Source organism: Condylura cristata, unplaced genomic scaffold (assembly GCF_000260355.1).
Source record: "Condylura cristata isolate star-nosed mole 26May11 unplaced genomic scaffold, ConCri1.0 scaffold00004, whole genome shotgun sequence".
NCBI classification, from domain to species: domain Eukaryota; kingdom Metazoa; phylum Chordata; class Mammalia; order Eulipotyphla; family Talpidae; genus Condylura; species Condylura cristata.
The window spans coordinates 49,215,006-49,239,005 of record NW_004567105.1 but is presented as its reverse complement, the minus strand read 5'-3'; the positions used below and the strand labels follow the sequence as shown (position 1 = coordinate 49,239,005).

Here is a 24,000-nt window from a genome sequence, read left to right as displayed (position 1 = left end):
GGCACTCCTCCCCTGGTATTCTTCCCTTGGTACTCCTCCCCTGGCACTCCTCCCCTGGTATTCTTCCCTTGGTATTCCTTCCTTGGCATTTCTCCCCTGGTACTCTTCCCTAGCCAATTCATTGGCTCTCCTTAGATGCTGTTCTCACAAGCATCCCCAATGCTCTGGCTCATCTGCCTACCAAAGACTCACTAAAAACCCATATTACAAGCAATTCAGAGCATGAAATGAAAATTGGTGCTTTCAACTCCTGTAATGATGAAAACCGAAAGCTGCCACAAACTGTGTTCCTTCATTTTCTGTGTCAGTTTTCAAGAAGAGAGATACCAGCTTGTTATGTGAGATAAGAATGTGAACAGGGATGAGGCTTCCCTCCCTAAGCTTGACCCCATTAAGGCAAAGCTTTATGTAGCGAAAATCAAGTCTGGTAAGGTTACATGAATAGCAAAAAGAAAAACTACAGAATCAACACTTTAAAGATGACGAGCAGCTCCCTGTACAGAAAGGCACATTAAAACAATGAATCGCTCTCGAATTGGAATCAAATCATGCTGTTCAATGCTTGGACAATCAAGATGAAAGACTCACTGCTCTCTTGGGGGGGGGCACTTCAAGCTCTAGCTCTTGCAGTTTAAACATGTATAAAAGAAGAGGAGGAGCAAGAATAAAATCTCAGACTTCTCTTGCAATACTATGTTCCATAGTTTCATGAACTGGAAAAGCAGAGGTCTCCCTCTGTTTCTACCCTTGCTATTTAGCAGAATACCTGACATATATACTAAGTGCCCAACAGTTTTTACTGAATAAACAATATTAGAGGCAAGATAATTTTGCTCTTTACTATCACTTGAATATGAGGTTTGATAATTCAGAGATAAATATTTATACACCTGAATTGTGATTTTGTGGTAAACCAGAAGACACAAGAATGTATGTGCAACAACTTAACCTTGACCTTATGATTGAGGTAGGGAATAAGAACTGTTTGCTTGAGAAAGGAACACCTAGGGCAGTAAAATGTTTCCATTAATGTTATGCAAAAGTTCAGAGCAGGAAGAGATCAGTGCGCACAGCTTGCAGTGTGTAGAGTTTTCCTGACATGTGTGGACATGAAGTCTTAACTGGTCAAGAAAAAGTGAAAACAGTGCAGATGGGGACTCATTTCCAGAACAGATTATTAAATCGATAGTGGGTTAACTTTCTACACTTTTTGTATTAACAAGAGACTCATGAAAACAGTTCCAGGTTAAACTTACCGTTTTTGAACACCCACGACACTACTCCCATGCTCATATTCCCCACAGTCTGCTGAACATCTCCACCTATGCGTCTCTTGGGGCTTACCAGTTTAAACATCAGCATTCTTCCCAGGAACCTGTGGGCCCCAGCTTGGACTCCTCCCTCTGCCCTGCCTCTCACATTCCATTGCTTACACTGGGACCTTAACTTGGACTATATTAATATCTGTGTCATGATGTCAAGAGATGACAAACTTCTAGGTTCTCCCTGGTGGAGCAACAGGTTAGGATGCAGTACTGTAAGCAAGCTGCAGCTGCTTCAGTGCGAGTTCAATTCCCACCCCAGCGGTGACCCACATGATCTACCCCGCTGCTCCCCTCAGCAGTGTACTTCGTTGATCTGCCTGTTCTGCACCCCACTCTGTTCTGGTGAATCCTCTCACCGCCCCTGCACCTCTGACTTGTACCCAGTTCTGTATGCATAAATAAATCTCTTAAAAAGAAAAAAGAGAAAGAGAGAGAGATGACAAATTTCCTGTAAAGTGCCCTGGAGTGAACAGTTTAGGCTTTGGAGATCACACAGTTTCTGTCTGCCATGTCACACACAAGGGGCATAAACAATACATAAACAAATGACTGTACCAATAAAACTTTTTAAACAAAAGCAGGCAGTGGTCTAAGGGCCACGGCTTGTTGGCCCCTGTTTTTGATGGTTGCCAAAATGGTTCTCAAGAATATGGATAGGGCCATGTTGATCTTCTGCTTAAAGTCTTCCAAGACTCCAGCTACCCTCAGGATAAGTTGCAGTCTCTTTGGCAGAACATTCAAGGGCCACTCTCAACTCTTCCAGCAGCACATTCCATAATAAGTGACTTTGTGTTTTCCATATATCCCATGTACCATGGACTGCACCCAGGGGTCTTCGTCCTGGAATGGCTCCACAAGTCCATCTGTCCTTCAAAACCAACAACCGACGTCTCTTTCAGGAAACCTTCTCTGATGGATTTCTGGGCAAAGTCAGACCAATGACTCTGTTCCCTAAACTCCTTTACATATTTCTATAATGTCCCATATGACCTGGGGCCATCACTAGTCATATGTTTCCCCTGGGACCATCATCAGTCATATATATTTCCCCACCAATGCCACTAGATCTCTCTGAGGGGAAAAGGCTATTTAGGGTACAACTCTGTATCCTTTGCACCTAGTATAATGTCTACCATACAGCTGGTCACAGTAACTATTTGATTAAATACTAGAGAAAAAAGTCACAAAAATTCCAACTTCGTGCTTATTCGACCTTGTATAACTTTAATAACAATGAAGGCACATAATGCTCTAACTGCCATGGTTAGACCATGATTTTAATTCACAATTACTATTAAAAATTGTCCAAGTGTCAGAATGAACTGTTCTTTATTGGGATGATATAATTCAAAATTCCCCCTTTTAAAAGAGATGTACTTTAAAATTGCTACTTAGTTGTATCCACATTAGTCTTTAATTAGCTGCTTGAACAATGCCGAATGTGTTACAATCTCTTGCAGAGAACTAAGTCCTCAAGCAATTAGTTTTCCTACCAAAAATGACCTCTGTCACCATTGTGTCCACAACAGACATACCTTCCCAGAGCAGGGAAAATGCCCAATCCTGCCAGAAGCTGGACAGAGAATCTGAGGCCAAAGGACCTGAGCTCATGTGTAAAGTCTCTATAAAATTTTTCATGTACAAACATGGCAAAATTTTACAAGATGATATTTAATTTTGGCAAAGATGAAAGAACAAATACTCCTAGTACCTAAAATGGAGATAAACGTGACCCAATTCTTTTGAAATCGTAATTTGGAAATACTTAAACGCAGTGATGCCACTCTCAGGAGTTTAACCTGCAGAAAGATTCATAGTGGGGTACCAGCCTTGTGTACAAGGACACCCCTTTTAGTATTGTTTCTAACATTTAGCTCTGCAGATGATCTAAATTCAGGCAACAGAATGTTGTCCAGGAATCTGAGTCCAAGCTCACTGCTTTCTGGACAGCCCGCTGTATGTCTAACAGACACCTCAAATTCATTCATCAAAATAAAACCTCAGATCTGGGCCTCCCTAGTGGCGTAGCGGTTAATCCACAGGACTATCACCACTGCGGCCTGAGTTTGATCCCTGGCTAGGGAGCTAACTCACATGGCACAGCAGACCTCTCCTGTCTCCCCCAGTCCTCTCCTCAGCCGTGTAATTCAGTAGATACACCTGTTCTGCTCCTCACTTTGTCTCTGGCGACTCCTCTCAGTCCCTCTTCCTCTCACCTACACCCCAGTTCTATGCATAAAAATACATAAATCTTAAAAAAAAAGTAAAATAAAGGGCCCTCCCTGGTCACATAATGGGCTACTAGCCACAGCTGCTTCAGCGCAAGTACGATTCCCACCCAAGGAGCTGACCCACATGGCACAGCAGATATCCCCTGTCTCACCCACGGCTCCCCTCAGCAATGTACTTCATCAATCTGCCTATTCTAATGCCCACTATGTCTTTTGGTGGATCCTCTCACCACCCTTGCACCTCTGGCCTGTATCCCAGTTCTGTATGCATAACTAAATATAACTAACTAACTAAATAAATAAATCTTCACATCTTCAATCTTAAAAAATCTTCAAAGATCTAAGACAGATTTTCAACAAATAGAAGACCCAATTCAGAAAGCAAAGTTTTAATCCTTCCACTTCAAGTACACTGAAGTCGAGATATTATCAGGTCCTCTTTTTTCCCACTCCTCACTTCATCTATGATCAAGTCATTGTAGTATCACTTTTGTCATATATCCAACCATTTATTTCATACTTTCTACCATTTTTTAAAGAGTAGGTATTTTTTTTTAAAGATTTATTTATTTGTGCATACAGAACTGGGGTACAGGCCAGAGGCTCAGGGGTGGTGAGAGTCTTCACCAGAGACAGAGTGGGGAGCAGAACAGGCAGATCGACGAAGTACACTGCTGAGGGGAGCAGCGGGCGGGTCAGGAGAGGTCTGCCACGCCATGTGGTCACCTTTGGGGCAGGCGGGAATCAAACTCATGCGGAAGCGGCTTTAGATTCTCAGTGTTGTGCTTTAACCCGCTGCGCCACCAGGGAGGGCCAAGAGTAGGTATTTTTGTGAAGAACTGGGGTATAGGCCAAAAGTGAGTGAGAGAATTCACCAGAAACAGTGTGGGGAGCAGAACAGGCAGATCTACTGAAATAGTCTGCTCTCTACTATTACTATTCTAGTCTGGTACCCGGTTCCTGATATGATCACAGCTTCCATTCTTTCATGTAGCCTGAACAGATTACCCGAAGCAAGACTTCATGGCTCCCACTTCACTCAGTGTAAAATGGTTAAAATGATCAAAAATGCCTGGTATGAAGTGTCAGCCCTCCCTTACATTCTGACCTTTCCTCCCACAGTTCCAGGCACTCTCCCTGGGTTCCAGCCACTCTGGCTCCCATGCTATTCCCCAGGCAATGCAAACACCACAGGCCTTTGTACTTTTGCAATAGAGTATTAGTACTTTACCCAGAAACACACATGGTTCCTTCTTTCACGTATTCAACCTTCCACTTAAATATTCCTGTCCCAGTGAGACTTACCCTGACCACCTTAATTACAGCTGCAACGTCCCACATCTGCTCAGTCTTGACCATCTTACCAGACTTCGCCCCTCATATTTACCAACGATGTACTTAACTATTATATCTACTGTTTACTGTCTGTCTCTCCGACTAGAACATAAACACCATGAGGGATCTTTGTCTGCTTTGATAATAGTTCCTAGCACACAGGTTACTAAGTAAATACTTCTGAAGAAGTGAATATATCTTAGAGTTCCTTTGTGAAAAAAAATGAACCGGTCCTAGCAAACAGTCACCTAACAGATCTATGTTCCAGTTATTATTAGAAAGAATGATGGAGAAATATACATATGTTGTCATGTAGAAAACTGCCCATATGAAGAATCAATGAGGAAAAGATGAATTCGAGCACAGTGATGACAGCATAAAATGTGACACACACACACGAAAAGGGGAAACAACTTAGAATCTCTCCATCTAAGTAGTATTTGATTGGCTTAGACCAACCTTCACCCCATGCTTTGAATGCCAAGTAGTTGTTACCAAGAATGAAGCAAGATTTTTCTATTGTCATCTTTTGTGCTTGACCTTTTTGCAAGCAATCAAGCAAACTTCAGTTTTTTCCAACCACAGTAGTTTTTAGGAACAAACTTCTCACAGCTGAAAGATTTTGTTTTAACTAATCATTTCAACTTTATTCCCTATTCCCTGATCTTATTAGGATTAAATTAACATGATTCTAATACAAGCTCCAAGAGAGTAGGGGATTTTGTCTGTTTCATTTACTGAGCTATCTCTAATACATCAAGAGTGCCTGACACAGAGTAGCCACCCAGATACTTATAAATAAGTTGGTTCTAGTATGAAATCACCTCCCAGATAAAGAATATACCTGGTGAATTAAAGTGCCCAAAATACTGAAAAAGAAACAGCAGAAGCCTCCATAAACTAGACTACTAAACTTCACAGAAAGGAGTTAAAAGCATTAGTTCTTCTGCCTCCCTCTCAGGTCTCTATCTATAATCATTATGTATTTTCAAAGCAGCTCTCATTGGCATTGTTCCATAATTAGTTAGAATATTTTGGCACCCCCATTATTTCCTATAGTTGCTGTCAAATGTGTAGATTCCTACTTATCTAATCTTTATTAAGACAAAGAAACATACCCAGTGTGGTTATTCAGAAATAAGGATCACTAGACAGGAAAGACAGAGGGGAAAGGTGATTCTTAATTAGGAGAATAGTGACAACTTTTAAGATCAATAACTCAGTAAGCAGAAACCTAACTGATTTTTTATTTCCAATAGAACTGAGGCTAAACGATCACTTTTGGAGAAAGAATACAAATTTTAAATACAAGGGAAATGGTTTTCTTTGACTTTTTTTTTTTAAAGATTTATTTATTCATACAGAACTGGGGTACAGGCCAGAGATGCAGAGGGTGAGAGGATTCACCAGAGACAGAGTGGGGAGCAGAACAGGCAGATCGACGAAGTACACTGCTGAGGGGAGCAGCGGGCGGGTCAGGAGAGGTCTGCCTCACCATGTGGATCTCCTCCGGGGCAGGCCGGGATCGAACTCATGCAGAAGTGGCTTAAGTTTCTTAGTGCAGTGCGCCACCAGGGAGGGCCCTCTTTGACTATTTTTAAGATATTTTTTCAGAGTTGTACCTTTTACTGTTTCAGTAATGACAATTCCACTCTAGAAGATAGTTCAAACTTCTTAAAAATGACTAGATAAATTTTCAATTCATCTACTTATTCAAGTATATATCAAACTCATATGTGCTAAGCAATGTGATTAGAACTGGGATGTAGAAAGAGTAATAGCAAAACCTCTAAGTGCTAAGACTCACAAAATAGAGTTATAAGAATTCTGTTGTTTTGGCTACAAACTTTAAAAATCTCTTCATTCAAGTAAACATTAAAGCTAATTTTTTTTTCAAGAATATTCAACCTAGTGATTCAATTTCAAGCCCCAAACCACTTTTTTACTCTCATGCTTAATATCTTCTCAAACATCTTAGTAAAAGTTAGCTACGATTTTTCACATCTTTTTGTTATTCTTGAGTCTGACAGCCTATTGAGAATATAAAAGATGTCAATTTCATTGGCAGAAGGAATAAAAATCAGCAACAGCAGCACCAAGACCATCAGGAAAATAACATACAGCAGCTATCCTAAAAACATTCAGTCACTCATTCACTAGAATGTTAGGGAATTAATGGATTCCACGCCATTTTTATCAGTAAAGAACCACAAGTCAAATAGATTTATCAATGAAACATGGTACACTGCACTATTCATAGGAAGAGTGTGGGCATAATTTTCCTGTCTGTGAGCATCCAAAAGAAGTCAAGTAGGATCCCACAACAGCAGAAACCTGTTACCAAGACCTGGCCAAAGAGATAAAGCAAACAAGGTCTTTGCACATAGTGTTTTAACTCTTCAAAAGCCGAACAGTCATCCCAGAACTGACTGTTGTTAGCAATAGGCAGTTACCTAAAGAGTGGTTATCAGTGCTACCCTTTCTTCCCACCGGACTTCTCAAAAAATGCCAAGACAGTCAGTGTCTCTGGTGCCAGAGGGTGTCAGTATGACTGCAGGGGATGTGCTGACATTCAAATATTTGGGGTCTGATGATCAAATAAACTTTTTCTCCAAGATAAAAGACAAACATGCTGAGAAAAATGAAGAAAAACATTTGGAGAGTTTTAATTGGAGGAATCTTTTGATTAAGCTTCTTCTATAGGTATCATATTATACCTATATTAACATTCAACTTTAGAAATAGTACTTTTAGTTATTAGTAGCCCCAATTTTTCTTCCTGGAGCAACTCCATTAAGCAAATGTTGGAAACTTACATGCAAGCTTACTGGCATTATTAAATAGGCAACCTCATTTGGTATCACGTCACTTTTTATGACACAGAACATGGTTAAGTAGAAACCACAATGCAATACTTCAATAACTGGTGTCCAGCAACGTGATTGTCACCTTTATAAATATGGAGAGTTCAGTGCCTCTTCTTTTTCCTCCCTGTGTGCACACACATACCAAGAATAAACAGAAAATCAGAGGGAAAAGAGGCACATCCACCAAAATCCTCTGCTAGATATGTTTTAATAGTAGTCGATCATTGTTGCTTGTATGGAACCTTTAATGCATAGGTATATTTTCTGTTTATATATATAATGTCAAAGGTCTAGAGTTGTTTATCATAAAAACAATCCTAGACAAAAAAAAAAAAATTAAGTGTTTCAAGGAAGTCCTTTCTATTAATGAAACCCACATGAAATTTTATTTGCAAGTTTTTAGAAAACCTGTGTTTGATGGGTTGAGAGCTCCAGCAGACACAATTGGGCACATCATAAATTACCTCCACAGTTAACATAAGAGGAAGTGCAGCTCTGGTCCCCACCGGGGGAGGTACCATAATAAACACAACTGCCCACACTTGCTCACAGCAAGGAGCTGCAGGTAAGCCTTGAAGTCCAAAGGTAAAAACAGACCTATTCAGAGTCATAATTAAGTAAAAAAGAACAGCCAGCTGATTCCACATCTCTTTATTGAAAGCATAACAAATCCAAATGCCAAAACCCAAACATTTTTTAAAATGTTGCCACAGATATACAGCTTGAAATACACAGCCTAAGAAAGAAACTGCATAGGTTTGCAAACAAATAACCTTCAGTATTTAATGCAGTGGGGTTGAAGGGGGGCATGAAAATTAGGGATTAGAGAGGAGGGTTCTCAGCAGGGAGCCTTTCCCTCTGACCCATCTCCTCCCCCAAAACCAAAAGCTTAAAGGTGTTGGGAAATAAGAGCAGAATGCTCTGTTCCTCTGTTGAGAAATGGAGGAATCAAGTCTTCATTGATGAGTTACAGTACAAGTTAAATCATAAAAAGAACATAAGAGCATATTCAATCAATACTTGAAGACTTTCAAAGTCACATAAGACACCCATTTTCATAAAGTATTAGCCTTGAAATGACAAAAGACCTTTCTTAACTTATAATGTATTGCCCCAGAACCAGAAAGACAATATGCTGTTCTGTGGTTTACCAAGTACATAAACATGGGTTTATGTTCATTGCATATACACCGATACTTACATTTTTTTAAATATTAAAAGTCATAATGCCCTCATGCAAAAGCTTCCAGATTTATTTGAACCCCCAACAAATAGGTCCCAGCCTTTGAAAGCATTCAATACTACTTCATGAGGAGTAGTGAAACAAACATCAACAAAACCAGCCGGCCTTATTTGACTAACACTATTAAGTCCTCTTTTAAATGATTCTGAAATTACAGAGCCTTGAGCACAGTAAACTCTAGGAAAGAGAAAAGGGCACTACTTACCTAATCCTTATAAAGAACCAAAACATACCCAATGCTTTGGCTCACACATAAATCCACCCCCTCTGTGTGTTAGGCAAAGTCCCTGTACCAGCACCATGGAGATGGCAGCTTCCTTCCACCCAGGTACTCAGGTCTGCTAGACTTAGGACCAGGGAAAACGACTGGGGAGGAAAGAGCATTCCTGCCTCTTAAAAAAAAAAAAAAAAAAAAAAAAATCCCCAGCTCCCTGACTTGAACCATTCACTCACAAGCACAAAATCGGGAGAACAGCCTTTCAGCTCGCCAGCACTCAGCAAGCGACACTATTCCGCTTCATATTTTCTGGATGCCCACAGACATGCATATCTTACCTAGATAAGACAGTGCTCAGATACACACTTTAATTTCCAGGAAGCAAACTTAGAAAGCCTTCTGCACATTCTTTCTTTTTAAAATGGGAGGTAGGGGAGAGGGACCGCAGGTCTTTCCGCCTTTATTTTCTCGGAAGCCAGCAAAGCCCTCCAAAGTGCAAAGACATTTGCCCGCCGCGCCCGGGAGAAGCAGCACTCTCTCTCCCTAGCCTTCCCCAGCCAGGGCGCCCGAACAATGCAGCAACATACATTTACCAACACCTGCTGGAGCCTATTAATATGCACGGGGACGTAATGATTCCTACCCCCCTCCCCTTCCCCAGCTCTCCACACTGAGCAGGCTTTCATCTCCTCCTTTACCATCCATCAGGAACTCATTTCAACGGCCCCCTCCCCCTCCTGCCCCCAGTCCCCATTCAGCCGAGCCCCTCGCTCCGAAAGCCCAGGCTGACGAGCCCACTTTGGAATGTACTTCATTAAAATTTAGCTGCCCGATTCCAACCTGCAATGCGGAGGAGGCAATACAAAGCGCGCGCCACACTTCCTCCAACATCCCCTTCAAAAGCTCCATTGTTCACTAGGCATCTGCTCCAGAGCCCGGCCTCTCCCTACCCACTGACCCCAGATTTTTTTTTTTTTATTTCCCCCTCCCCCTCCCACTCTGCCGGGCCAAACGGGCCTGCCTGGTGAATTAAAACGCAGCCTCAGCCATCTGGTCCTCCCAAGCTAGTCCGGCTTTCCCCCACCCCTCCTCCCTGGTCCACACACCACGCAAGGCATCTTCACCTCCATGGATATTCCCACAACCCAAGCGCAAACCTCGGTGGAAGGGCGCCTCTGCCGCCGCCTGGCTGGCCCCGGCTTCCTCCAGATGAGGAGTATTCGAATCCAGAGGTGGGCAGGGTTGGGGGGGGGAGTGGGGGGGGCTTATTGAGAAGGCAATCGTGGACCACTTGTTCTTGCCTGCAAACCCCAGCCCAATCGCCAAGATTAATCCTTCCCTTTGTGAGCCTGAAAGAGCCTCCCACCACGCTGGTCCTCGGCTCTGCAACGTCTGTAAAGAGAGGCGGGGGTGGGGGTGTGGGATCTGAACCCCTTCCTAGGCGAGCTGGGGCCGCCTTGGCCACCTGACCACAGAGCAGTTTTTCGAGGGAAGAAGGCGCTGGCAGGAGGAGCAGCTGACGGTGTGAGAAGGAAGAGAAGATGCCCAAGCTTGCGCCTTTTATATTACTGGCGACACATGACAACAATTTCCATCTGTATTTAAGCCGGGAGTGTGAAAAAAGAGCATTACATCACAGAGCCCGGGTTCCTAGAGGCTGCCGGATATCTAGGCCAGGGGATTAGGGCCGCACCTGCGGAGCCGGCAGGAGCAAGCCAGGCCACTGCCTTCCCTAGCCTGGCAGGTCAGGTTCCCGTACCCCCGTGGTCCTGCAGAGAGCCCCCCACTGAGGAAAGGTGGGAAATAGGGCTGCTCCATTTGCAAGTCTCAAGAGGTTGGGTGGGCCAGTGGGTAGGTGGGTGGTGGTATGGGATGTGGGAACTCTTAGTTGGAAGTGAAACCCTCACTTCCTAAGAGCAGGGGGCAGGCAGCGCATTCTGTGGGGCCCACTTCTGCCTCTTCCCGAGCTCCTGAGGGAATTTCGAGAGATAAAATCTCTTATGTTTAAAATAATATTCTTTCTTGCAGTTACAATGAAAGTGGATAGAGAGATTTTGAATATTAATTTGAAGAAGCCACTTCCAAGAAACAGACACTTCAAGATAAGGGTAGAAGCAGGTCCTGAATCAAGCTGTTTCTTTAGGGCGTCTCTGTCTGATATTCAAATGTACTCTTAGAATTATCTGGAAAACTCAGCAATATTATCTCCATTTCTCCTGAGGAAGCATTCTTCCCCAACTCCCTCACAGCGTTGGTGATGCTTTATTGAGAGACCTCTGGCTTTGGAGAAGACAGTTTTATCTACTGTTGAATGGGCAGTTTTTGACAGCTGCTGAATCCTGCCCCTTCCTTGCCTCAGGAAGGAGAAAACCTTCACACTGCCCAAGAGCCTTTCCCTTACCCAGGTGCACCCAACACTCAAGAATCCAACAGACTGGAGGAGATAAAGGGGCTACAAGTGTCCTGAGGTAAGATATAACAACAAAATAGTAAAGGAGGTAAGAAAGGAAACATTTATCTTCCTGAGGTGTAGAGAGAAGATTAGACAGAAAACACATTCAAAATGGATGTATTTCACAAAATGGAAAAGAAGTCATACAGAAGAGGAAGAACAGGGTAACACAGGTTAATAGAGCCACTGAAAAACCAATGTAACACATATACATCTTTCCCTCAAAGATAATATCAGTTGGAAATTATAGCATTTGAGAAATTAAATATGTTCCTTCACATGTGCTATCCAATGAACAGTCACTGTCTGCTCATCTCTTTCCAGAATAATAGTGTTGGCATTTCTAATGCCCTTGTCCTCTGGTCACTCTTGATGGTCAGACACAACTCTGGAGCCAGACTTAGCCTATTTCCATCTCTTTACTTTCCTGCTGTCTGTGAGTAAGGACTTGCCAACTCTATGCCTGCTTCTCATGTGTAAAGAATGGAACAAAAGTTCCTGCTAGTTGTGAGGATAATCGATCCCACACATCTGGTACAGCTCACCACACATAAAAAGGTGCTCAGTAAATAGTACCGATCATTCATGTTATTATTATTATTATTCTAACTTTATTTCTATATAAAGTTCTCCCACAAAATAGAAGCTTTCATCTGCTACTTCCGGGAGGACCTACAAACTGGAACAGCTCCCATGACTTCCACGTGAACAGCAGACACCAGTGAAAGCAGACATCTATGACAGGGGAGGGAATATTTTCTCAGCCTCCACTTAACTATGGGGTCAGATGAAGCGGTATAACAAGGGTATGCAGGCAGGCTCTGGAGAAGAAAAAGAACAGCTCTTGCTTCTGCAGCCCAACTTCTATCCCTATATTGCTGGGAAGCAGACATCGAAGGAGACACATGGGGTAAAGACAAGTATTAGAGGCCACTGACTTCCCTCCTTACCTGGCATGTCAGTTTCCTGTGCCCACATGGTCCTGGAGGGAGCCCCTGACTAAGGAATGGCAGGAAATGGGGCTGTGAGCTGTATGTGAGAGACACTTGGGGAGGCTGACAGTGGCAGCTGTTGCTTTATACAGTGTCTCCTTTGGTCTCATCTTGCTGGAACCTGCTTCAAAACCTCTTCCCTATGGTTCCCACCAAAAGGTGCCTTGGACTTGTGACAAACTTTTGCCTTTGGTGGCCCCGTTTATGGGTCAATTCTGTTTGGAAGGGCATTTGCCCATGAAGGGATGGGTAATTTGGGGTGTCCCACTGAAAAAACTCTTATTAGGAACTTTCTTGTCCTTGTAGTTCCTGTACTTTTTTTTTTTCCCTCTCCTCCCCCCCATCTCTGTGCACACTAATTATATTAAAGTTCTTTCACACATAGAGTCTGCTTTTCCTTTGTAAACAAAGATGACTGAACCCTTTCAAAGCATACAAGTCCGGTGGTCCTGGAGTGCCTCTCAGCGCAGTGCTTAACACTAGTAGCCTACATTCCGTCCATCAGAAAAACAAGATACCTTGGAAGAAAACCATTCATTTGCTTCGTTTTTATTTCACATCTACTTTTAAGATGGTGAATGTGCCTTGAGAGCTGAACGTAAATTAGCTTACACTTTTGATTTAAGAGAAACAATAAATTTAAGACGATAGTGACTTTATCAACCAAGTGCATAATACATAATAACACTCACATCATTTTGCCTCTTATCATCATCAAAAAAGAAAAGAGAAGAAGAAAAGCAGAATCTACATAAAACTTTCAAAAGCTTTTAGCCACAACCCAATGCTGAGAAATGGAATTTGTATTTTATTAGTTTTCCACAAGAAAATGATTGTGCAGTACAAATTAAATTGCTTTTTTGCAGGGAAGCTACACAGAGACTGTACCAAAGGGAACAAAAATACAAAATCATTCTCTTTATGAAAGAAAGAGGGGAACTTTTATTCAATAAATATCCAAGGATGTAGCTTTATAATCTTCAACAGGGAGAGAAAAATAGCTCTCATTTGGTTTGGAAATACCTCTAACAATAACAAATTATTTTCAATCAGAGCTCCAAGACCAGATTTTTCTATTTACAAGTAAAACAGAAGGAACAGATTCCATGAAAATCTACTAATTCTTTATGAGTAAAGACTTGCTCTCAAGATTGAAACTCTATGAGTTTGTGTGGTCTTCAGCGTAAGACAGAAGAGATACTTCATCACATTTCTTCTCAACTCTTTTGTTACACCCCCAAAATTTAAAACCCATAGGCCATGGAAGAGTTTTCCTTTGTGGACACCAGATTCCTAGAACTCAAGGTGGAGCTATGCAGTATCTTGAGGGCTCAGTGTAGAATGACAGTGAAGTGTATGTACATACTTCCTTAAGAGCAATTTTTAATAAAGGATTGTGAGAAAAAGGCAAGATTTCCCCCGGATGCATTCAAAACAGTGAGAGAAGTGATTAGGAATCAAACTGATTAAATGTTGTAGAAAAGTGACCACTTGGGAATAAGCAGAACACTGGGTGGTTATGAGAGGAGATCTGTGACAAAAATAGCTATGTTCAACGCCCACCTCTGTCTCGGTGTTGATGTGAATCATTGCGTAGGAAATATTCCCTTGCAGTATATCCACTTTCCCATCTCTACAATGGGAATAAAGAGTTCCTGCCTCACAGGATTGTTATGAAGATTGAAAAAAATACAGGACAAAGCACTTATAAAAATGCCTGGCACAGAGAAAAGTGGTCAGTAGGCATTACAATCATTTCTAACCCTAGTGAGGATTTCCTCTAAAAGCTTGCTCTCTCCAAGTCTTTTCACACATACTTACTGAGCACAGACCAAATACATAGAACTGCTGGATGGAATAGAAAGGCACATCTAAAAAAATGGGACAAAAACCAACTCTATAGTTATTTGTTAATAGAAACACCCTTTGGATAAAATTATATTGAGCTAACATAATGCAGGCTATATTCAGAGTAAAATGCAATAAAATAGAAATTACCAAAAAAAGTCAAAATATTATTAAAATTAAGATAAAATCAGTGTCTTATGCCCAAATTTATACACAAAAGAAGACTATAGCCTTAAATGCATTTATTAGAGAAAAAAATAATTTATGCTCACAAAGTAATAAACTATTTTTACTGCATTTTATTTTACATATTCATTTGTATACATTTATCATCTTGGGTGTAGTCCCTGTGAAATTCCCAACACCATTCACCCATGCACCATCATCATAGTCCCTTGTGTTCTTTCCACCCCTATTTTGATCCTTTTCTCTCCTCCCCCGATGCAGAGAGTCTCTGGTTTACAGTTGCCTCTTGATTTTTTGCTTCTTACTTTATTACAATTACTTTTTTTTCCTCTGATCCCTTATTTGGATCCCCAACATTTCTCCTATAAGTGAAGCCACCCAGTGTGTTTATTTTTTTCATTTTTGGATTAAATAAACATTTTAAAAATAAAAAGTAAAAAACTCAACAAATAGTGTTGGGAGAATTGGATACCTGCAAATAAATGAGGCCATCTCACATCATGAACAAAATTAGCTAAAAATGGATCACAGACCTAGTGGAAGACCTAAAACAATAAATCTTTTCCATGTAAATATAAGCATAAGTGATCTTGGGTCAGACAATGAAAAAAAACACACACACACACACAACAAAACAAAAAGGGAAAAAAACATAAATTATATTGCATCAAAATGAAAAGTTTTATACTAAACTAATACTGCCATTAGAAAATAATGGAATCAGAGAGGATATCTGAGAAAGATATACAGCTGACAGGGGACTGGTATATAAAGATATATAAAAAATTGCTACTAATCAACAATGAAAAGACAACCCAATTTAGCTTTGAGAATATATATATTTTTGAAAACAGACATTTGAACAAAGATGGCGTACAGTTCAATACGATAATGAGAAGAAGTACAACATCACTGGGGAAATGAAGATCAAAACCACAATGAGATTCATTAGGGTGGTTAACATTAAAAGTGGAGCATGGTTTCACTCACAGCAGGAGTATAAAGGACCAGGGGAGAAAATTATAATAATAATGAACATCTGTATACCAGAGACATTTTACAGGAGTGGAGTGGGGAATGGGACAAAAATGGGGGGGGGGGGGGGGGAGTGCGCTGGACTATGATGTGATGGCACACGGGTGAATTGGTGGTGGGAAACTCATGGGGATTACAACTGAGATGGAAAAAGGAACACAATGATGTAAAAATAAACTAATTTTTAAAAATGTGGAGTATTGGTGAAGATGTGGAAAATTGGAAGTCTTATAAATGGGAATTTTTGGTACAGCCATTGTTGACAGTTCCTTAAAAAGATACGAGGGTGAGGCATGACCCAGCAAATCCACCCCAAGCTATAAATCTAATAGAAATGAAAAAATACACTACAAAACGTCATCTATGAATGTGTACAGCAACATTATTGATACAAATAATCAAAAAGTGGAAACAACGCAAGCATCCATTACCTGATGAATGAACAAAAATAAGAAGGTGTATCCTTATACTAGAATGTTATTGGCAATAATAAGGAACATGCTACAACACAGAGGAGTTTGGAAAGCATCATGCCATTAGTCAAATGCAAAATGTCACATTTTGCATTATTCTATTTATGTGAAATGGTCTAAAACAGGGAAGTTTATAGATACAAAGTACATAAATAGTGCCTTGGGACTTAGGCTTTAGGGGCACAGGGTTTATTTGGGGGGGGTGATAAAAATATAAAATTAATTGTGGTGACAGCTGTACATTATTGTGAATACTTTTAAAACCATTATTTTTTAAATGGTTGAATTGTTTAGTATGTGAATTATATTTCCATAAAGTTGTCTATAAAAGACGGAAAGGGGAATAGTAAAATTAGGGCAGAGATACAGAGAGGGAATTTGTAGGCAATAAAGAAAACAATCAAGAGGAAAGGCTGTTTCTATAGAAGGGCTAATAAAATTGAAAAAAAATCACAATCAACTTTAGATTCAAAATAAAGAGGGATTACAGATATATAGTATTTTTATTTTCATGTGTAAAATTGATATGTACAGATTTATGTCAGTCAGTTTCAAAATCAGATAGAGTAGCTCATTTCCTAGAATAACAAATTAATGAAGCTATCTTAAGAAGCAGTAGAAATCTATATGACTATAACTAAACTGAAGTTAAAGAACAATCTTGCCCCTCTTTTCCTAGCCCCACTAAGGATTGAAACAGACTAGACCGAGATGGTTTGTGGACAGATTCTACCAAGATCCCTAGAAAGAGAGTGTCTTATGTTAATCCAAAGGCACACACTATGTCCACTATACATTATCTATTTTCTATGGATTCACACATATTTATGAGAGACTAGAAACTGATATTAGAGGATTACTTTAAAATGATAAGTTACGGGCTTCCCTGGCAGGGCAGGGGCTAAATCTCATGCTCTCAAGTTATCCCCAGCTACAATGGCCTGGATTTTATCCCTGGCCAGGAAGGTGACCCACATGGCACAGCAGACCTCTCCTGTTAAGCCCGCTGCTTCCCTCAGCAGTGTTCTTCGTCAGTCAGCCTCTTCTGTTCTCCACTCTGTCTCTGGTGAATCCTCTCACCACCCCTGCACCAGTTCTGTATGCATAAATAAATAAATCTTTAAAAAAAAATAGGCCAACATATAGGACTCCATATAAATCCCATATAGAACCAGTTGCTTTTTTTTAAAATACAGCTTATGAAAAATGATGGCTTTCATCGTATGAATGATAAATCACTTCACAAATAACAAAGCACTTCCTAGTTACTTATATACCCAAAGGGAGGGATATTTTTCCTATAATAACCTTTGATTTCCACTAATGGAAAAATGACCTGCTTGAGATATTGTTTTCCAGCCAGGTTTTAACTTGAACTAGAAATGTGAGGACACAGTCCCTTTGTAAAGGAACAACTCCACAATTCCCAGCCTTGTTAGTTAACTGAGGAATCAAACAGCAGTGAAAAATAAAAAATTCCCATGGCTGGAAATTACAATAAGAAATGGAACTAGAACAGAAATGCAACATTTAGTTGAAAGCATTACTAGTGTTGCAATATCTCTTCAAGATGTGAAAGATGACCCTCTTCTTGGATGGAAATCAAATGAGGTTTTTTTTGTTAGTTTTATAAATTTTCCAAGAAAATGCAGAAAAAAACAAATTTTAAGCTGTTATGCCTGAAAATGGTTAACACAATACAAATATGCAATATCAGATAGCTGATAAGAGAAAGAATGGCCTTGTAATGGGCTATAAAAGATGAAAATTCCAGGAACCTTAAGTTTGTTTGTTTTTTTCACAAGGGATATTGTGAAAATTGACTGTTTATATCTGTCTGACTATAGTGCTCAACAAATGGCTTGTTCTTCACCACATCTGTCTGCCCTTAAGACTATGAAACTATGAATTCATTGAACTTATAGAATCACCTTTTTGTCTTTGATAAACAGTATATTCACCATGTGCATATCAAAACATTTCACTATACTCAAGCCAATAGAACTTCTGAATAAAATCTGTTACAGTGAATAGATACAATGAAGGGGACACAGGAAATACAAATTTGCTATTTGCCCGGGTATATGACTCGTGAAAAGCAATTGTACTTTTTGGGGCCACACCCTACTGTAAAGCGTGCTCACTTTCTGCAGACAAAGACTCAGTGATGGAGAGTCAGGTATGGAGAAGTAAAAGATCTGGCTAGCCACTCTTGTGGACAAACTAGACCTTTCTAGGGTAGCTGTCCTACCTTTACAGCATGCAGAAGGGATTTCTATAGATCACAGTTAATGAAGCGGAAAAAAGATATAAATGTACAATATTGTACCGGCCATTTGAATACAGACATCAATGTGCCTTATGTTAGTAAATCAGAAACTCAGCCTAGATGAGTTAGAGCTAGAGCAGATTTAACTCAATTGCAATTGCTATAATAAACACCAAGCCAATAAAGCCCATTTTGACCCACAACACACAGATGAGCTCCAGCAAGTTTTAGTGTGGAGCAAGGTACTTAAATTGAAGATGCTCCTTCCTCTGTGTTCCTCCAACTGCTTACTGAACAGTGGTCATGGAAATGAACATGGTATGCATATCCATGCATAAACTACATGGATATATTTCTGCAGTTTGAATTGATACCATGTGCTAGCTTCTCTTGGCGTTTCTCATTTATAATGTAAGATATGATCACAATTTTGTCGAGATGATACCATTTCTATTTTTATATGGAAACCTCAGGGAAGTAGTTTTCCAAGATCACAAAGCATAGAATGGAGGGGATGTGAACCATTTCTAGCCATGTCCAAAGCCCACCTTCCTGGTGGCCAAATGGTTAAGTCTCAGCACTTTCACTGCTACAGTCTGAGTGGGATCCTGGCCAGGGAGCTGAACCACGTGGCTAAATCCACCTGCTCTGCTCCACAACTCTGTCCTGTACCCCAATTCTTTTATGCAAAAAAAAAAAAAAAGCCTTTGTTCACTTAGCAACCACAATCCTGTGCTCTGAAGATTGAAGCACGCTATTTCTCCAGACAGTTCCCACAAAACTCAGGCTCAGGTCAATGCTGATCAAGATGCTTACGGCAAGTTCCTATAACTGCTTATGCACTATGGTTCATTTCCATTCTGGCTTCTGTGTATTTTAGAAAGATATAATCAACCAAAGTAACCCATCTCATGTCATATGGTTTGTGATGCTCAGGTCATTGCCATCATTTATGAATCTAGTATAGGAATGGACATTTGGGAACTGTGTCTCACAGCCAGCTAGCACACCAGATCTCTGCAGAGCAGAGGACTATTTGCTCGTTGCTCAGTTCCCCATCCTACACTAGGTCACACTCCTCCCAAACTGCTGCTGACTCTGTCCCTGAAGCAACTTTTCACTGGGGCTGCACAATATCCATTAATATACATATATTCAGCATCTCCTAATATACATATATTCAGTGTCTCTGATATTATTCCCATCACCACCTTAATGAATATCCATGGCACTTCCCGCCCCCACCCCCCATCTGTGATATGCTTATAGGAATCTAAGACTGCTAGGCTTGAGTATAACCCTTGAAGGGAGGTATTTTTATCCCTATGTTTGCAAATTAGTAAACCAAGTTTAATGACAAGGGAGGAAGAGGAAATAAAGGGTGTGCTCCCGTCATTACCCAGGGCAGGTAGATTTCTTTTAATTCTTTATTTTATTCTCTGTTTTGCAGAATCTCTCTCCTTATTCTCACTATATCCACTGTAAGGACAAAATTCTTAAGAAAACTGATATAACTTTACGTGTTCCTTTCAGTTATCCTTAAAGAAACCAATCCCTCTAGCCTGTTGTGCACAATACCCATGGTCACCGTCTTTCCCTTTGTAGAACATTTCCAAAAAGAGGACAGAGGAGAAAAGAAAGAAAGAAAAGGCAGCACAATATAAGGCTTAATAGGCTATACATCTAGGAACAGATTTTTTCTTTATTTAGATACTATTACCCATGCCTTCTTTGTGCTTGGAACTATGCCTAAGAGGCTAGAACCCAGCTCTTGTGAGATGTTCACAATGATCTATCAAGCATGTATTGCTGGCCCGATTCTATAGACAGTGCTCAAAAAAGTCAAGTAACTTGTCCAAGCACAGCTAATAAGGAGCAGAGTGAAAATTTAAAACCTAGCTATTTCTATAAATCAGCAAGAACAAAAAGACAAACAACCCAATTAAACAGAAAAATGGGAAAGACTTGAACAGGAACTTCACAAAAAGAGACCCCAAATAGATATTAAGGATCTTGAAAAGGTGCTCATGATCAATTTCCAGCAGGAGCAATGCAAGTTACAATCACAATCAGATCCCACCGCATATCCCAAGGAAGATGAAAACTCAAAGAATGACAATAGGAAATGTTGGTGAGAATGAAGAGCCAATGTAACTCTCACTCACAAGGTGTGAGTGTAAATGGATAAATTGCTTTGGAAACTGTTTGGCAATGTCTGACAAAGCTAAACACATCCCTTCAATGGGATCTAGCAACCCTACTGCTAGTTGGGAATTGAGCACATATGTCCACATGCACAAAGATGTGCAAAGTGGAGACAATTAAAAAAAAAATCAGAAGAATGAATAAAATAAAAGGCCACAAAAACAATGAGAAAAAAAACAAACTGCTACTATAAGAACATACTCACAGAAGTCATGTTAACGGAAGAAGAATGAAAGAATGTATTATTCCTTTCATATGAAATTCAAGAAGTGGCAAACATAACCTAAGGTGCTAAGTCAAAATCATCGTCATCTCCCCGAGAGAGAAGAATTCAAGGGGAAGAGACAAGAGGGAGTCTATTAAAAAGTTCAAAGTATTCCAGATATTGAACTGGGTAATGGTTATGTCTTAACTAGTAACACTCTTTCTTAATGGTTATGTAACTTAAATTCAGGACAAAACACCAAGTGTCTTATCAACAGAAATTGTTTCAACTATTACATGTTCCTTAGAGATACTTTTTAGTTATATCTGACAGTTTTTTTCTCAATTTGTAATGATCCACACCTACATTCAACTAAGAAAGTATGAAATTCTCCAGGGGAGCCCAGACTGTGGTAAATATACACAAGTATCTGATTCCAAAGATACGTAGAAGGCTGATGCCATACGTAGAAGGCTGATGCCATCTTTCAACAGGAGGTTTATAGAGGACCAGGGTGAACAGCAAACATGAAACTCAACGTATCATAGTAGCTACAGACTTCTTCCTACTACCAAAAAAAAAAAAAAAGTAAACTCCCAGAATTAGCTAGAGTATTGCAGGAACACTGTCAGAACCTGGACCAGATTTCAATCCACCTGATAGTTTCATCTAATGCCTCATTTTCAAAGTCACATATATATTTAAAGGACATTGTACCTATAATCCAGGCAACATTTTCTTTTCAAAATTCTACTTCAACAGACACAAGAATTTTTTTCCCCAAAATCATTAATTAAGTGAAGTTGAAATTGTGCAAAACTGGTAGAAAGAAGGAATGTGTATCCTCAAAGCAATTCATGATAAACGGATAAAGAAAAGCAACTCTTAACTATCCTATAAGGTCTGTTTGTAATTGTCTTATGAGATAAGAAAAGAAAATAAATGTCAAGTTCATTTATTTGCAGCATTATAATTAGAAAGGCAAAGTAATAAATCTTTCAAAGGTCAATAGCTTACTGACCTTGAAATGACTTTGTACCTAACTTTTTTAACTTCATTAAAACATGCAAACTGACCATAGATCTGAGGCATGCAGCACAGGAGGGAGGGGTCAAAGCAGTGGAGGGAAAAACACAAGAAAATATGGTGATGGCTCATGGGTGATATGGTGGCAGGAGAACGATGGGGATTACAATGGTGTAAGAAAAAAAATAATAAAAAGAGGAAAAAGAAAAATAAAGAGTGGGACAGAATAGCACAGCACAGCTCTATTGCTCATTAGCTATGAAATCCTGAGCAAGTTATTTAACCTTTTTATCCTCAGTTTCCTTGAATATGGAGAGGAACATCTAAATCACAGGACTATTGTGAGGATTACATGAATTATGCTAATATACAATAAAATCTAATACAAGGTACTCAACATAGGTCAATAATAATAGTTAACAATAATTATACTTTTATATTCCTCTAAAACCCCATTTTCTGATATTTTTGGGTCCATTTACAGTAATTTTTTCTCACCTATTTATTTTTAAGATTTATTTATTTGCACATACAAGAACTGGGGTACAGGCCAGAGTGTGGCGGATGACAGGATTCACCAGAGACAGAGTGGGGAGCAACAGTGGACTGACTGAAATATACTGCTGAGGGGAGCAGCAGATGAGACAGGAGAGGTCTGCTGTGCCATGTGGGTCAGCTCCCTGGCCAGGGATGGAGCTTGTGCTGCAGTGCCTGTGGACAGCTTCATAGTGCTGAGCTTTAACCCTTTGCACCACCAGAGAGGGCCGCCCTCACATATTGCTATGCTTATTCAGTATGTATACACATAAACATTGTCTGAGCAAAGAAATGCAATAGTTAAAAAGTGGGAGCTCTAACATCCATCACAACTGGCTGGCTTCCAGTCCTATTCCACAGTTGTAAAGCAAGTCACCTCACCTTACAAAGCCTCAGTTTCTTCACCCATAAATGAGAATAACAGCAGCACTCATTGTGCTGGAATTCCACAAGGATTAATTGAGAAACTATAATTAACACACTTAGCATATACTTGGTATTCCATAAGTGTTAGGATGTTGCTTTAATATATGCACAATGTCATTCAGTCTGGTCTCTATCTACTTTGATAGACATAATCTGTCAAAAACTAACACAATCTCAATTTAGGTCAAAAACACTGATATTAATGGGGGGAAACAAAAACAACACTTCTGTATAATCCCCTTTCCCTAAAACTATACTGTTTTCTTTTTAGAGAGCACAGGTTTATTTTCTTATTTTTAAATACCTTCTTTGAAAATAATTTCAAATGTACAAAAAGCTGTAAGGATAACAGTATAAAGAATACCATCCACACTTCATCCACATCTTAACCTACTGACTTGCCATTTGTTCAATCTTTTTCCTAACACATATTTTTACCATTTTTTTAATGTTTTTTAGCCATGCATTATTGGGAATAAGATGCATTATTCCCAAAAACTAGGGATGAATAATTGGCTAATTTTAACTGAAACAGGAAAATATCACAGAGTGGTTAATAAAGTTTTTATTGTTGTTGTTCATATTATAGTTGAAATAACACAAGTAACATCTTCTTTCACAAATTTAAGTCGATCATTTTGGTTAGCTTTTTCAATATGGGCTTTATGTAAGCTGATCAGAGCATATATCAAGCAAAGGATCCTCTGTATGAACTTAATATACAGAGAAAACAACAGGCAGAGAAACTATTATAGAAACAGAATAATTCATTTGTACTAATTTTCATTGAACACAGCTTTATAGAGAATTGTTTTAAAGATATATTGTAACCCATTCACTTGACTTAACTGATTCTTGGAATTTAAGATATTGTGAAACCTTCTCTTAATATAAATAATAGATTATAAGGATACTGTGGAAACATCCATGTCCCAACATAAATTGCTGTGCAAATTACTTTATAATTGCAACAAATCTTGATGAAAAATGTCAGCTAAAATTACAAAGCAATTACATAAATTAACATGGCTGCCAAATAGATATATAATAACCTACACCTAGCCCAGGACTAATCCATATGTTATTAAGAGAAGACTCTTCTTTAATTGAATATGTTATTTTTTTTTT

The 24,000-nt window shown here is 39.6% G+C and overlaps 1 protein-coding gene and 1 long non-coding RNA gene across 12 annotated transcripts in view; one reads left to right on the top strand and one right to left on the bottom strand.

Annotated features, from left to right (window-relative positions):
• MAGI1 (membrane associated guanylate kinase, WW and PDZ domain containing 1) overlaps nucleotides 1-24,000 on the bottom strand; it is a 600,870-nt gene that overhangs the window by 206,820 nt on the left and 370,050 nt on the right. The window lies entirely within an intron of this gene.
• LOC105854769 lies at nucleotides 10,083-13,010 on the top strand. The gene is made up of 3 exons (XR_001146290.1): nucleotides 10,083-10,450; nucleotides 11,247-11,686; nucleotides 12,298-13,010. It is a non-coding gene; the product is annotated as an uncharacterized LOC105854769 (long non-coding RNA).